We start from the raw sequence: 16,065 nt of genomic DNA, 5'->3' as shown, positions 1-16,065 counted from the left end.
AAATGTGGCTGTGTTCTGTCATTTCCATAGTCTTATTTACATCAGTTTACAAAAACAGTTTAGTTTTCCTAATATCCACTGAATTTGTATGTAGCATATTTCCTTTGGAAGTATTTCAAGCATTTTGAAACTTAGTTTCTCTATGAAATTAAGTTTGTGGACAGAGTTCATTTTTTTTTTTTTTTTGTAACTTTCACAACATATCCTACATTCCTGGAAGTAATGCTGCATTCAGTAAATATTAGCTGAAAACTGTATTGAAAAAATGAGGACAGTTTGCTTTCCAGGTTCATTCACTGTTACATTAAAAATGTGAACTGAAATAGATACCCAAATAAATACAATAGTGATTTTTAAAAATGTGTTGCAATTAAATCTTATTACATATATTATAGTATAAAAATAAAATTTTCAAAATTAGTTAAGAAAAAGAAATAAAAGCCCTTCAGATTGAAAAGTGTTAAGGATGAATGCTTATGCCCCATCCCCCCAAACTCATATGTCGAAGCCCTAACCCAAAGTGCATTAAGAGGTGGGGCCTTTTGGAAGTAATTTGGTTTAGATTATGTCATGACTGCAGAGCTCCCATGATGAAACCAGGTGTCTTGCCACCATATGAAGATATAGCAAGAAGGCAGCCATAAGCAAGCCAGGAAAAGCATCCTCTCCAGATACTGAATCTGCCAGCACCTTGATCTTCCCAGCCTGCAGAAAATGAAATGTCTCTCATTTAAGCCACTCAGTCTATGGTATTTCAATATAGTGGCTTGAACAGAATAATTCTAAAGGAGGAACTATCACTATTCACAGATTACCAGATCGCATATGTAAAAAATTCAATGGAAACAACCAAAAACCTTTGGGAACTAATAAGTTCAGTAAGAGAAATTTATAAAAATGAATTCTATTTCTATACAGTAGCAATGAACAACTTGAAAATAAAGTTTCAAAAACAACTCTATTAATAATATCAAAGAGAGTAAAATAGGATAAATATAACAAAAGAAGTGCAAGTGTCTACACTGAAAACTACAAAATATTATTGAAAGAAATTAAAGATCCAAATAATGAAAGATAGCCCATGCTATGGATTAGAAGACTTTATATAGATAAAAGGGCAATATCTCCCATATTGATCTACAGACTTAATGCAATCTTTATTAAAATTCTAGCTGAACATTTTTTGCAAAAATCGACAAACTGATACTAAAATTCATAAAGAAGTACAAGAAACACAAGCTAACCAAAACAATCTTGAAAAAGGAAAATGTTAGAAGACTCACATTTCCCAATGTTAAATTTTACTACAAAGCTACAGTAATTATGAAAGTGTGGTGCTGACATAAGGCTGGACAAATAAATAGATCAATAAAGTAAAACTGAGAGTCCAGAAATAAACCCTTGTTTTATAGTCAATTAGTTTTCTGCAAGGGTACAAAGACAAACAAATGAAGAAAGAAGAGGTTTTTTCAATAAATGATGTTGGTACGACTGGCTATCCACATGCAAAAATATGATATTGGACCCCTACATCATACTACATACAAAATATCATTCCAAATGGATTATAAAACTCTTAGAAGAAAACACAGGTGTAAATTTTTGTGACCTTGATTCAGACAACGATTTCTTTGACATGACACCAAAAGCAAAAGCATTAAAAGGAAAATATATACATTGGTTTTCATCAAAATTAAAAACTTGTGTTTCAAAGGACATCAAGAAAGTAAAAGGATGGCCCACAAAATGGCAGAAAATATTTGCAAATATTACATCTAATAAGAGAACAATTCAACAATAAATAGAAACTCAATTGAAAACCAAGCAAAGGATCTGAATAGATATTTCTCCAAAGAAGATGCACAGATTTCCAATAAACACTTGAAAAGATGCTCATTATCATTAGCCATCAGATAAACACAAATTAAAGCCACAAAGAGATACCACTATGCACCTCTAACATGGATAGATGAACATTAAGAAGTATTGGCAACCATGAGGAGAAAATGGAACCCTTAAACGTGGCTGGTGGGACTGTAAAATGATGTAGCCACTTTGGCTAACAGTCTGGCAAGTCCTCAAGAAATTAAACATACAGTTAACCATATGACCCAGTAATTCCGTTCTGATGAATATACCAAAGAGAACTGAATACACATGTCCACAAAAAAAAAAAAAAATGTTTACACAAATGTTCACAGCACATTATTCAAAATAAACATAAAAATACAAACAACCTAAATGCTCATCAATGGACCAATGTATAGATTGTGGTACATTAGAATGATGCACTTTGTAGAGCCTCTATTGTCATTGGAATGTGGAAGTTTCAAAAAACAACAAAACTTGGAATACATTCTGCATTAATGTTTTTTTTAAAGGTAAAATGTGAACAAGTTTTTTTTTTGTGATAGGTTTTAATATTTGCCTTTTTGGTGTATCAGAAATTTTCAGTAATTTTCATCTACAATTGAAAAAAGGTATTAATTTTTAACATTTCCAAATTTGGTTCATACTTAGGCAACTGTTGCTTTAGATTATTTACTGATATACGATAATGCACAATAGTCATGTAAGATGTCATCACTGGGGAAGCGGGTGATGGGTACATGGATGGGACTAATTTATTTAATTTTGCAACTTTTGTGACTCTAAAGTTATTTCAAAATAAAAAAAAAATTTTAAACATTATAACCTCATTTTCACTTTTAAGTATTCTGATGTTCTCCTAGCTTGTTTCAGATATGACTGAAAAACCAATTCATGACTATGCTTTTATCTAAAACCTACTCTTTTTATCCATAAATGGTGTTTACATAGATGGATGTTTAACCTTCATTAACCTTCAGTTAATCAACAGTGTACTACAGTCAAATCAAGAGGCAAGATTGATAGCATATCCAGCAACCACTAAATGGATTACATGTTTCAGTGGGGGAATTAGTTGATAAAGGCCACACACAGGCTGATGCCCCAGTCAATAGTGACATGTTTGACCAGATAACTTCTTGGCATTATGGGTATGACATACTGACTATTTAAATATGTATCACTGCCCAACAATGAGTTTTACATTTTTCTTAGATATATTTAAAAACAATTATATAACATTGAAATAATTATATAACATTGAAATATCTCATAATATATCAATTAAAACTTTCATTAAAGTAACTATTCTGAAGAACAAGTTTGTCGATTGCTATATAAATTCACCATAAATTTATCCTGTGCTCCTCAAACGTTTCATGATCAATCACTTCTATATTGAATTTTATTTCCTTTGATATCAAATATATCTAGAGTATTCCCAGTTGAAAATAAGTTCAAAAATTCACTTCCATAGATAATATCTACTTTAATTCTCCAATTAAACAAACAAAAACATTGTGAGAAGAACCAGTCACTAACTGGACACTGGAATTACATGTTAAAAGCGGGAATATATTAAGTTAGTCCACTGATCTTTTTGAGGGTATTTACATAACTATATTATGTAATACACTATTTCTGACAGTTTACTGTTTTAAGAGCCATAGGAGGAGAAGAAAGAAAACTTGTGTAATGAGCCTAATGAGGTAGTACAGCATTACAAAGGGGTTCAGATTGTCCTTGGGTCAGTCCAGCTAGGTTTGAACCGTGACTGTCACTTATCAGTCATGTACACTTGCATAAGTCATGTACATTTAGATAAGTTACCCTTCTCAATTTTATCAACCGCAAAATCTGAGTAATAACAGCTATGTTGTAAAACAAGAGCAATGATGTCTACTAAATGCTTTATAAATTATAAAGAACATGTATTCCACAAATGTAAAACATTTTTTAATACTGTGATTTATCAAATACTCACTATGGATTTCGAAGGCTGTTGTTCCCCCAAAATTCCACAAATCTGTTTTCGTTTGTTTTTGTTTAACATCGTTAATTGTTCTCATTAAAATTTTGTGTTTACTCGAGTGCACTCAATTTGTGTACACTCCAAAATGAGTACTTTATTAAGCATTTAGGAGCATTAATTGACTCATCAGGAAGTCCTTTTAACCTGGAGATTTTTGCAGTGCCTTTGAAAGTTTTAGGGGGCTCAAGCCAACTATCCTATTATAACACAACTGATCATTAGGTGAATTTAACCCTATTTCAGATTAAGCCATATTATCTTAAACAATAGAAGCACAATAAAACACTATGAAGACTAGGGCCAATAAAATGGGGATTATTTCTGTTTTCAGTGCCAACGTTGAAAAAGAAGTTCTGCTCTATGTGACTCACAAATAGATGAATCAAACCACGACTCTCAGAAAAATAGGCCACATTAAAACTCTGCTAAAGAACATGCCGAAAGCAGGATTGATCCCTATCCACACCATGTGCTACGGCATTAGACTGTAAATTCCAAAGAGTAAGACTAAGACCTCCTAGTTCTCTTCATATAACATCACGCAGAGTGACATATTTAATATGTTCAGACAATATTAGAGATTATTACTATTAAATGCTTGAAATAATGAGGAGAAATTCTGTTTCAAGAAGAGGGAATAGGAACCAAGACATATCAATTTTCTATAATGTCTACCCTCCTTTATTGGCTTCTTTATAAATATGTTCACATTTCTTTCATCTTCAATAAAATCTTAACTCCACTCTATCCCTTTGCATTCACATCTAACCTTCTAGAAAGAGTGGTCCACAACCAATATTTGTGTTTCCTCATTTCCCACATACTGTTGAAACCACAGCAATTCAGTTTACCTCCACCATTCTGTCCCGCTTCTTGACCTCTTGAGATAGACCACTCTCACTGTTTCCTGTGGGATCGAACAAGTTAAGTGAGGGGTAGTGAAGTTTCTCAGAGGGATTTGAGAAAATCAGTAAAGTAAAAAGGTTCTTGAGAACCTTTTTACAGTGTTCTGTTGTGACAGCATGGGCAATTGGCAGACGGTACAAATTGCTTATGAGAGTGGTGTATTGCTAATGATTTAGGAAAATCAACTTGCATAACTGAATTGAGAGGAAGAGGTACATTTGCTTCACAGCTAGCAGTAAAATCAGGTCAGTAAAACAATAAAGGAGACATATTTTCAAAATGATACTTAGTAAGCAAAAAATATATTTTTGGCTGAGCCTAAAATACATGATCTGAGGTTTTTAATGTGGCAGATATGTCTAAGCATTGCTTAGAGTTTTGGCATAAAGTTTGTTATTCATGAAAATAAGATCCTATTTGTTTTTATAATAACAAAGTTATACTTTAACCTTATTTTGCAAGATATATCTGTTCAAAGAACCTAATTGTAAACTCTGTGTGTGTGTGTGTGTGTGTGTGTGTGTGTGTGTGTGTGTAAATAATATCATGGAATAAGTATAGCTTTAAACCTTTCAAGAATATCACATCTACATTTCATCTTTGACTTACCATGCTCAAGTGAGATGAGATTGGCCACCCAGAAAAGACCAGTCAAGCACAGCTCTACAACCAGATGACCCAATGTTCATTGAATATTCTCTCATAACCTGAAATCAATGAGAATTTCTCTCCCCTTCTCTCTCAGTCCATGATATAAATGGAATGAATAATTTCTCAACCCAACAAGACACACAGGCACTCATCACCTTATCATGAATCCTTTTGCTATCTTGCCCTTCAAAGTTGACTCAAATCTAATTTTCTCTAAATCCTTTCCCCTTTAATTTTGTGAGACTTTTGTAGCACTTTTAAAGCTCATTTAAAAGAGCAGAGGTTCTCAAAACAGAGTTCCACTTAACTCATTCGCCACTGACCAGATTTACTGTGACTCTCCGTTAAAATGTAAACCATATCAACTGGTGTCCACAGCTAAGTGAAAACCCATAGCTACTACACTTTAGACTTTGTCCCACATATCTTTGCACAGTTCTGTTCCCATCATGCTTACTGTATCTATCTCACACACACTGTAATCAAAATTGCTGTCTGTGAAGCATCCATTCCTCATTCTTCTTTCCTAATCAGACCACAACTTAGTCAAGTATTCACTCCCCACTGTCACAGCCATAAAAGATTGGAACTAATTATTAAAACAGAAGGAATCTGCATTAAGGTCACTTATAGGTATCCCTCAGTCCTTCCTGCCATTTGAAGATGTAATCATCAGGAGGATTTGCAATGGGTATTTTTTAATGGAACAAAGTCTGTAGAATGCCCATCAACAGACTTATACTCAAAGGAAAGGCCTTAACTTGCATGAAAAGTTTGACAAACAAATACATGTGTATAAACTTTAAGTTAAAATAAAATAGTTTAAGTAGATATGCATTTTTTTTTGTAATTATACTACCTTAATCACCTTTTATTGTTACCTTATTAACAATACTCCCAATACCATCAAATAAGAGAACTTCTACTCCAACCCTGTACTTAGCATCTCCTCCCTGGTATGCCACTAAACTTTCCAAAAACAAATCTAGTATTTCTAAGTTTGTATCAAAAATAATACTGATGGGGTGGCTCCATAGTGTAGTGGTTAGCCTAGTGTAGTGGTTACACACAGAAGGTCCTGGGTTCGTGCCCCAGGTGGAGCCCTGGACCATACCCTAAGTGCACCATGCCCTGGGGGCACCAGGCCCCGGGTGCATGCTGCGAGCTGTGGGAGGAGACGCCCCGCCTTCAGAGATCCAGTTCTTAAGGGGAAATGGCAACATCCATAGGTCAGGGGTGGAAGGCGGGGAGAGAATTAAAGAGGGGGAAAAAAATAATAGTAATACTGATAAAATACTGATTGCCTTAAACATGGATAGAACATCTTATCATTTTGGTTCCCTCCTTTCTTATCTTTAAAAGTATATTCAAATTTTGATGTCCACATTTCTTCATGAATAACTCTTCCCAAGGCTCTTAGCAATTTACATGCTGTGGTCATCTCTCCATTCATTTTTATTCTCTAGAATTTTTTTTTTCCTGTTCCATTGTGCAGAGGGGAAGATCCTATAAACAGCTGAGAATAGAATTCAGATTTCTTGATGCCCAGTTTGGTTTTTCTTAGTCGCACCCAATTTTGGCCAATCATCAAATACATATTCTTTGCCATGTCAGTATTTTCAATTCATTATTGCTTCACTAAATCTAATACTAACCTTCTATGTCATGATGGTGTTTTGGAATGAGAATCAGAATGGGAATCAATGAAATATATAATATCTTTTTACCATTTAGAGTCTCTTAAAAATAATTTCAAATATCAAAGTTTCAAGTAATAAGAAACTACATGTGCATAGCAATAGTATATCCATATATAGTATGACTGAAAGATGATGATTAGCATATATTTTTACTAATGAAGCAGCAAAAAGAAGATAAAATTTAAGTATAAAATCTTTCAGGAATATCTCTGGCAATGATATCATGTATATAAAATAACATTCTTGTAGAAAATACACCTAAAGCTAAGTAATCTATTAATTGAGACAGTCTAAAACTAAAGTTCATATTGTACTTGTGTATTTCACTTCTTTGTTTAATACAAATTTTCAAAATAGGAAGTAGGTCAAACAGCGGCTCCCCCAAAATAAGATATGTCCAAGTCCTACTCCAGTACCTATGAGTTTGGCCTTATTTGGGAAGAAGATCTTTACAGCTGTAAATAATTTAAGTTAAAATTTTCAGATGAAATCATCCTGGATTTAGTGTGGGCCTTAAAGCCAATGACTGGTGTCCTTATAAAAGAAAAGGGTGATTTGAGACACAGAGAGAAAGTCACATGGTAGACAGGGGCAGGGATTGGAATTATGCAGCTACAAACCAAGTAAAACCGAGGATTACCAGAAACAACCAGAAGCAACCAGAAGCTATGAGAGAATCATGGAACTAATTTTCCCACAGAGCTTCCAGAAGTAATCAGCCCTGCCAACATACTGGTTTTGGATTTCTGGCCTCCAGAACTGTGAGAAAATAAATTTCTGTTGTTTTAAGCCACCAAGTTTGTGCTTTGTTACGGCAGCAGCCCCAGGAATAACACAATATGTGATTAGTCATGTGCATTTATAATTTTCATGTATATCCTTTCCATTTCCAAAAATTGACTTTTTGGACTATTATAATAAAAATCTCATGTGTGTCTGCTCACACAGCTAAATAAAGAAACATAAAGAGATAGAAACACGAAAATGTTCAGACCATAGGTCTAAGAGTTAGACCTATCATTTTTTGTTATATGAACTTGGACAAAGTATTTAACCTCTCTGAGCCACAATGACCTACCTTATCCATATAATGAAAGTTAATAATACTCCTTCATTATGTAGTTGTGAAACAGAAATGTGATAATTTGTTATAAATTTTGCACATTTCTAAGCATATAGTAAACTATGAATAAACATTATGTTATTAACTGGAATTAAATATTCGTAATGAATTAATTATCTCTAAATTGATGCTTTAGAGCAGATGAAAATTCTCATGAGACTCCTTGAGAGGCTAGCCTGGTCTCTTTTCTCCAGTGATAGTTTCTCTAATTTTAAAGAACTTCATCCACAAAACCAATATTAACTTAAGTAAGATACTATTAAGAATGCTCCCAGTTAAGAAAGTTATCATCTACCATTAACTAAGATCGCCATTGACTTCACTAACACAAAAATAAAGGGCTGGTTGTTCTAAGTTGTGCATAATTTTATTCAACCATTTCCCAAGTGACCACCTTCTAAAGGCAACACATGCCCTCTCTTAGCCTCCACGACCCTACATTACCCTGATACAAAAAAATTATGCAAATCTTTCCCCAGTTCTTTTTAGGTTAATCAATGTTGAGTGACACACAAAATTCTTTTATAATTAATACTCAACATGTGAATAGTATTTTAGAGTAGAGTCTGTACTGGAACACTAGAACATTCATATCCGGATAAAATCCTAATCATACAAATGAAGCATTTATTCCTTTACTTATGAAATCTTTTTACAAATAAGGACACTGAAGCTCAGAGAAATCTATCAAATTGCTTTAGTCACAGGGTTACACTAATCTAATATATAGCATTTTCTTTTTAACTTTGTGTTATTAAAAAAAAGACATAAACAGAATATATATACAGATCTATATTACCATCATGTACCCATCACCTAGCTGTTTATTTAGAAGATTTACTTTCAATTTCTCAAAATTAAAAACACATATCTCCAGCTGAAATGCATAATTAAAAAATGTACATCATGTATTAAGAGAAAGGGGGAAGGTACAACCAGAAAAGATATTCCAGAATGAGAATTTTCTACCAAAGGCATTTTGTCTCTAAACCCATAAAGACAAAAAGAAAATCTCTAAGGCATAACACTCAAGTAGCCGTAAATGTGTCACCAAAAACTTACTGACAAAGCAAGAACTAAACAGAATGTCTGAAAATTCACTGGCAAGGGCAAAGCCTAAATATGCATAAGCCTAACGATTATCTCTCACATAAAGACGCTGAATCAAATATCTGCTTTTCAATTGATATTTAGAGTAAGCTGTTCTTAAAAGTGTATACTGGTATTATGGAAGACAAGACCTTTACAAAATGGAGTGAACCTCATTTTTCTCCTATTTGTAACAATGAGCAATTTCCACTACGGTAAACAAGTATTTATAGGAATCAATCATCATTTTTACCTACATAGAGGTTGGAAGAGGATTTTCTTTGCTAGTAGTTATCATGAAGGGCACTGCACCCAATTGATATGTCAATGAAAAAGAAAACAAATTCAGCTATAAATATAAGAATAAATACTAAGAAATAAAATTGCCAGGAGTTAGTGAAGGTTCAGAACTTCAATACAGAGTGGAGAGATAGCCAGAGAGGCAGAAAATGGAAAGCCATTTTAGAGAACTAGCTACATTTTTAACAACCCTTTGGAGACCAGCCCTGGCACAAGTACAGGACAGATGGGGATACTGATAATTATAAACATATTTTCACCTTACTTTTGTATAGCTATTAAGAACCACTTAAATTTTAGATGTTCTTTCCCAGATGCAGCACAGTAGACCTCATAAAAGGCTGCTTACATATTTTATTGATATTATGACTACTAAACAGATATCAAAAATGCCTCTAAAATGCATATATGCTTAGGATTGTGGCTCTTAGTGACAAAGGGGTTGTCCAGGACAAAGTATCCCTTATCAGTGATGCATCTGGGAGACTGGACCTAAAGTCTAGTGGGAAGGTCTAGTCTAGCATCTTCGTACTAGACCTTGCACTTTAAGGGAGGCCAATAAGAGGTTTCCAGAAGAATATAATTGAATAATTCATCTCCTTCCCATGAGCCCAAACAATAAAGTGGGCTTCTAAGACAGAAACAAGTTTACCAAAACTAATTTTGTAAGTAAAAATATGAGAAATAGGTTTTTAAAATGAGCAGTGTTCACATCTCCAGGTCATTTTTGGTCCCTAATTAACCTAGGAATTTAAAGTTAGAGTGAATCTCATAGTTCTAATGCTTCTCAGACATAGGTAGCAAATCTTCCTGACTCTTACTTTAAAGTTCAGGGCATTGACACAGGTTTCTTATCTGCAAAGAGAAATACTTTCTAGTTATATAAGAAATTTAGAGACAAATATTAGAAACACAGAAACTCCATGATGGCCAGAGAACCAAGCTATGCAGTCAGAAACAGTACTGAAATAACAGCATAGAAATGCCCACTGTGCTCAGCACTGCTACCATCACCAGGGACTCTCACCAAGGTCCACTTTGCGAGCCAGGACCTGGGCATCAGATGCTGTGTGAGAAACTCTGCTATAAGTACTCATAGATAAAATGTATCAGCCGTCATCACTGCCAGAATAGATTCCATGCTGCCTGTTTCTTTCCAGTAAATTCCAATTTGATGTCTTACCTGTGTGCATCTGACTAACAGAGCCTGGGTCATATGCGTGTATCCCTGATGCAAAAGAAGCTCGGGAAACAAGTTTCTGGCCTCTATTCTGAGACATTACTGATCAGAAAGGATATTCTTAAACACATGAAAAGAGGCAAAGATGATGGAAAGAAGTATCAAAGGTACCTAAGATGTGAGAACATCACTGTGGATTCCACTGGAGTGTCCGCACACTGGCAATTGAGAAAACAGCCTCTACCATTGCTTTAAGTCCATTATGTGAACCTGCCAGCCTCTCTTCTCTTCTTCTACTGTGCTCTTCCCACCAGCCACACTGGTCTTTACTGGCCATCCAAGGTGCAGAGCTTTTGCAGCTTTAGAATTTCTGCCTTTGAGCATCCCTCTGCCTAGAACTCTACACCCCCATATGTATTATTCATGGCTGACTCCATGCTTTGCTTTCAGGCCTCAACTTAAATGTTACTTCCTGGGGGAACACGTCTCAGACCACCCCATCCATGGATGTCCTTACCCTGCTCTAGCCACATTCTTCCTTTTTCACCCTGTTGTCTTTGCTTCATGGCACTGCGCACTATTTAATCTTGTTTTATCTGTTTATTTTCAGCCTCAATTGCCATTATGTAAGCTCCATGGGAGTTTGGATCTTGTCTGTTCTTTATGCTGCTGTATCTTCAGCACCTAACCTTTCAAATATCTGTTGCGTAATGAACGAACTCCTGATACAGTTTAATAGGTGTATTTTATAAATGTGGAGACTGAGGAAAAGAAATTCAGTGATCCGTATATGATCACACAGAAAATTAGTGATCAAAGGCCAAGTCCTTCACTCCCAACTACACAATTTCCACAAAGAGAAAGGTGTGAGCAGTTTCAGCAGCTTCTTAAAGAAAAGGAGGCAACAGGGAAGAGCAGAAAGAACACTGATTAGGAAAAAAGTATGAGTTCTGTAATCATACATTTCTGAATTAAAATCCATGCCTTCAAATCTAATATTAGCCTTATAGGTTTTTTTCAGAGAATTAAATGTGACCATATATGATTATTCTACATATACATTATATAGAATCTGACATGTACAGGCACTTAACAATTGGAAGCTATAAAAACTATTGTTAATTTATAAGTAGTGATCCACATTTGAGTTCACATTTTCTTAATAATATGCTAAAAGAGACACATCCTTAACATAAGCTGTAACAGAGTCTTCATGTATAAAATGAGAATGTTCATTCTTTCATGAGACTAAAATTTACTGGGAATCTACTATATGCCAGGCATGTGTTATGCACAGGTTGAAGTCTCTAAATTTCTTCCTAGCTACTAATGCTAAGAAGTGCATTTCAACAATCTCTTATTGCCATCTCTAAAGATTACCTTATGACTGTAAACTAAGGGCAAAAATAGGTTATTTTCACTTCTTCCATTTATTTCTAAGCATTTATTGAGTCAAACACTTTGCAAAACACCGGAGACTCAGATGACACTGAAACAGAACCCCTGCCTTTAAGTTACTGTTTCATGAGAAAAAGACAAAAAGAAAAGTTAACAATGTGACATATACTGGATGCTATAGGAACCCAGAAGAATGGTATCCAACCTACACCATAAATTAGAAAGGGCTTTTTCGAAGAGGTGATTCTGAGCAGAATCCTAGCTAAAGGACGAGGAGGAATTAATTAACCAGGACTAGAAGCAGGGGTCAGACCAGCTCAACAGAGAAAACAGTACCTGTAAAGGCCTGGTGCAGACATTAAAGTTATGGGAGAGCAGGGTCACAACAGTCCTAAGAAGACAGAATTCCATAAAAGGGTCTATCTGCAACCCTTTCACAGTGCTAATGCTACAAATTATTAATTTCTCTTAATTTCTTTGCTTTTCCCCCCAAAAGAGAAATTCTTCCATTAATTATTATAGTACCTCTTTAGTCTGGCACTAATCCTCAGTTTTGTTAAGATTTATCATATTTTTAAAATATACATGTGTCTATTAAACATTGTATCCTCATCAGGGCTCAGTTTCATGTTTTTGTTTTTGTTTTTTCAATTCCTTTTATATTAGCAACTTTTCTTAAAGAATTGTTCTTTGCATCTTTCTTTGTGCCTGGAATGCCTTCAAGGCACCTTCCTTTGGCAATGTTCTCCAAGCAGCATTTTTCATTTCCTCCTATAAAGTGACAGCACTTTCTACATTATTTTCATTATAGCTTTTAGCAAATTATCTTTTAATAAGTTTCTCTCTCACAAGACTGAGCTTCTGGAGGGAAGGTTTTGATCTTTGTATCCCAAACATTATCTTGTTTCTCTTTTCCTAACATTTTCAATTTTAGAAGAGCTTCAGATTTACAGAAAAGTTGCAAAAGCAGTACAAAAAGTTCTCTTAGAGTTCTTTTTTAAAATTCAAATTCTGATACAGTAGGTCTGGGGTAAGTCCCCATATTCTGGATTTCTAACAAGCTTCTATTTCATGCAAATGTGGCTGGTCCAGGGACAAATTAGGACAAAGGTTCTCAATCCTGGCTGCAACTAGGAATCACCTGAAAGGTTTTTGTTTATTTTAAAATGCCAATGCTTGGGCCAACCCCCAGAGATTCTAATCTAATTCATCTACCATAAATCCAGGAATTAGTATTTCAAAAAAAGGTTTTCGAGTGATTCTCCCATGCAGCCACCGTGAAAACCACTTGTTCTTCTACGTTGTTAGACTCATATCCTAGCAGGCTCTCCATTTCCTTCTCTGTTAAATAGAAATAATTACAAGTATCTGACAAGGTGTTATGGGGACCAAATGAAACAGTACAAGTCAGCACCAAATTTACTGCTTATTAAATTCTAGGTGCTTGAAAATGTCAATTACAAATTCTGACAGGTAAAACATGTAAACCCACATTCTCATCAATACGCCTCTGAGAATATTCTTCCTAAACTGTCTTCTAAGAGTTAGACCGCTCCCAGATCTCTAGCTTCAGAAGAACATTTAAAGGGACTAGAGTTCACAGTGTTAAGGTGGCATCACTAGTTTTCGCTAGTTTTGGGCTCCACAGCTGATCGTGGGAGTATAGGGAGTCCCTGCCTGTGTGGGACAGAAACAGCTTCGTATGAGGTCGGTCAGTAGGGTGTCTAGTTGGGTCTAAGCTGCTTAGTCCAGAATAATGAGTGATCACATCCAAACTGCATCTGGTCTTAAGGAGAGATCTCTGAGAATCATCTGGTTTTAAACTGCATAGGCTTGAGGACAAAGCTCCTAACAAAATGCAAAGAGTGTTAGTATGGTCATTAAAATTTGAGCAAGAGGACATAGTAGTTGTAAAACTACTTATCTTCTACTCTGGCTTTTTCCAACACACAGCCCCTTTTCCAACTCTAAGGAATACAAAAGTTAAAGAGTTACCTTTTCTTTATGTTCTCCAATCAATAGTTTTTATCTGACTAAACTAAGGTTAGTAGATGCTTGGGATGATTAGAAAAGAGTTTACAGATAAGAGTTTACAGGTTAAGAAATGCCATAAATAATTACTATCCCCTTTGAGTTAGGGGGAAAAAAAAAACTACAAAGAGAATTAATCCTGGCTTAACCTAAATCAATTACTAATTATTTAGTAACAGATAAGCATAGCTGTTCAAAATATCGTCACCAGTTTGAATGGCTGAAATACTACTGACAATTGAGACTTAAATTACATGATATTTTCCATAGCCGTTAGTTCTGTTATCTTATTTCACATTCTTTGAATAATATACTTTAAGAACTAATGAGTGGGCATTTATACAAACACATCTAAATATAGAAGGATACTCATCAAGTTGTAGTAAATTTTAAATTTTACTTTCATTTCTATATCTTAATTTTTTTCCAAAAAGCATGTTACTTTTAAAAATGTACAATAAATTTACTTTAAAGATATAGGGCATATGTCAGCAATTTCTATTTCTTAGTCTAAGTACAAGAAAATTACTTTTGTAAATCAACAGACTAGACAGATTACATTAATCGCTACCACTAACACATGGAAAAATCACTTAAGCTCATTTAGTCTTGGAGTCTTACCCTTCATGTAAATTTATCAACATTAAGTTTTAAGTAGCAGAATGGACCACGGAGCTCATATGCATATTCTGTCCGTTTGATAAATATGCATGGATTCTAGCCATTCAAGTACAACAACTAACTAGACATTGCCATTTACATTATCTGCCATCACTGAAGAGCCAACATTTCATGAAACTTGTCCTTGTTCTGTCATATCCCTCTCATGCATTCTTGGAGTAACTTTTTGATTTTTTAAAAATGTATTAATTACATCTCTTTCAGAGTTACCTCTATATTCACATAGTATAAATGAAAAGTTATGAAATCATACATAATGAAAACTTCATAGGCCACAAGCTTCTGAGGCCTGGAAATGCTAAAATTAAATATAGAGATGGGCACATGGGAAACAATGTCCAGATGGTGAATTCAAATACTTTATTTTCTTCCAACATGCCATGTACTTTTTGCTCATTCTATACCATGGGAAAGTGGTAATATTCCAAATTGAATATAAGTGACATCCTCCATTCTTCTCACCTGCTAAAATGGTGCTGGAATCCAATCCACTGAGAAACTGTCTACAAAAAAACTAGAAGTCATGACATCCTCCTCCCTCTTAGCTATCCCCATGCCCAGTCAGGATATCCTGTTAATTCCAACCCCTTAACAACTCTTGCCTGTAGCTATTTTCTTAGTACCAGAATAGTTTTCTAACTGGTCTCACCGCCTCCAGCCACCCCCTCCAATCTATCTGCCACACTGCTGCCATGATATATAGCTGATAAGTTACTTGCCTAAATTCCCAAATTCTTTAGAATAGCATATAAGATGTTCCAAAATTGGACTCCTGCTTACCTATCCAAATTACCTCTTACAATTCTCTCATGGGCATCCGGCCTTCTAGCTTATCACATTGCCTGCAGGTCCTTATTTATAACACCCTAGGTCACATTTCTATGGCTTTGCATATGCTTCTCAAGGAAAAATCTCCACCACCACCACTCCACACCTGCTTAGATAGCACTGCTCCTCACTTTCAAGACACTTCATTCAACAACTCAAAACCACCTCAGAGTTTCCCAAAGAGAGACAGCTCCTCTGTTCTTTATGCCATCTTTGCTTCCTCTGATATAGAAGGAATTTGGTACACACAATTTTTTTTTTTTATAGTCTTAGTTAG

The 16,065-nt window shown here is 34.9% G+C and overlaps 1 protein-coding gene across 12 annotated transcripts in view; it reads right to left on the bottom strand.

Annotated features, from left to right (window-relative positions):
• GULP1 (GULP, engulfment adaptor PTB domain containing 1) overlaps positions 1-16,065 on the bottom strand; it is a 206,306-nt gene that overhangs the window by 155,834 nt on the left and 34,407 nt on the right. The window lies entirely within an intron of this gene.

This window comes from Pteropus alecto, unplaced genomic scaffold (genome assembly GCF_000325575.1).
Source record: "Pteropus alecto unplaced genomic scaffold, ASM32557v1 scaffold3, whole genome shotgun sequence".
Taxonomy (NCBI): domain Eukaryota; kingdom Metazoa; phylum Chordata; class Mammalia; order Chiroptera; family Pteropodidae; genus Pteropus; species Pteropus alecto.
Note: the sequence above shows the minus strand (reverse complement) of the source record. Positions and strands in the feature narration are given on the sequence as shown.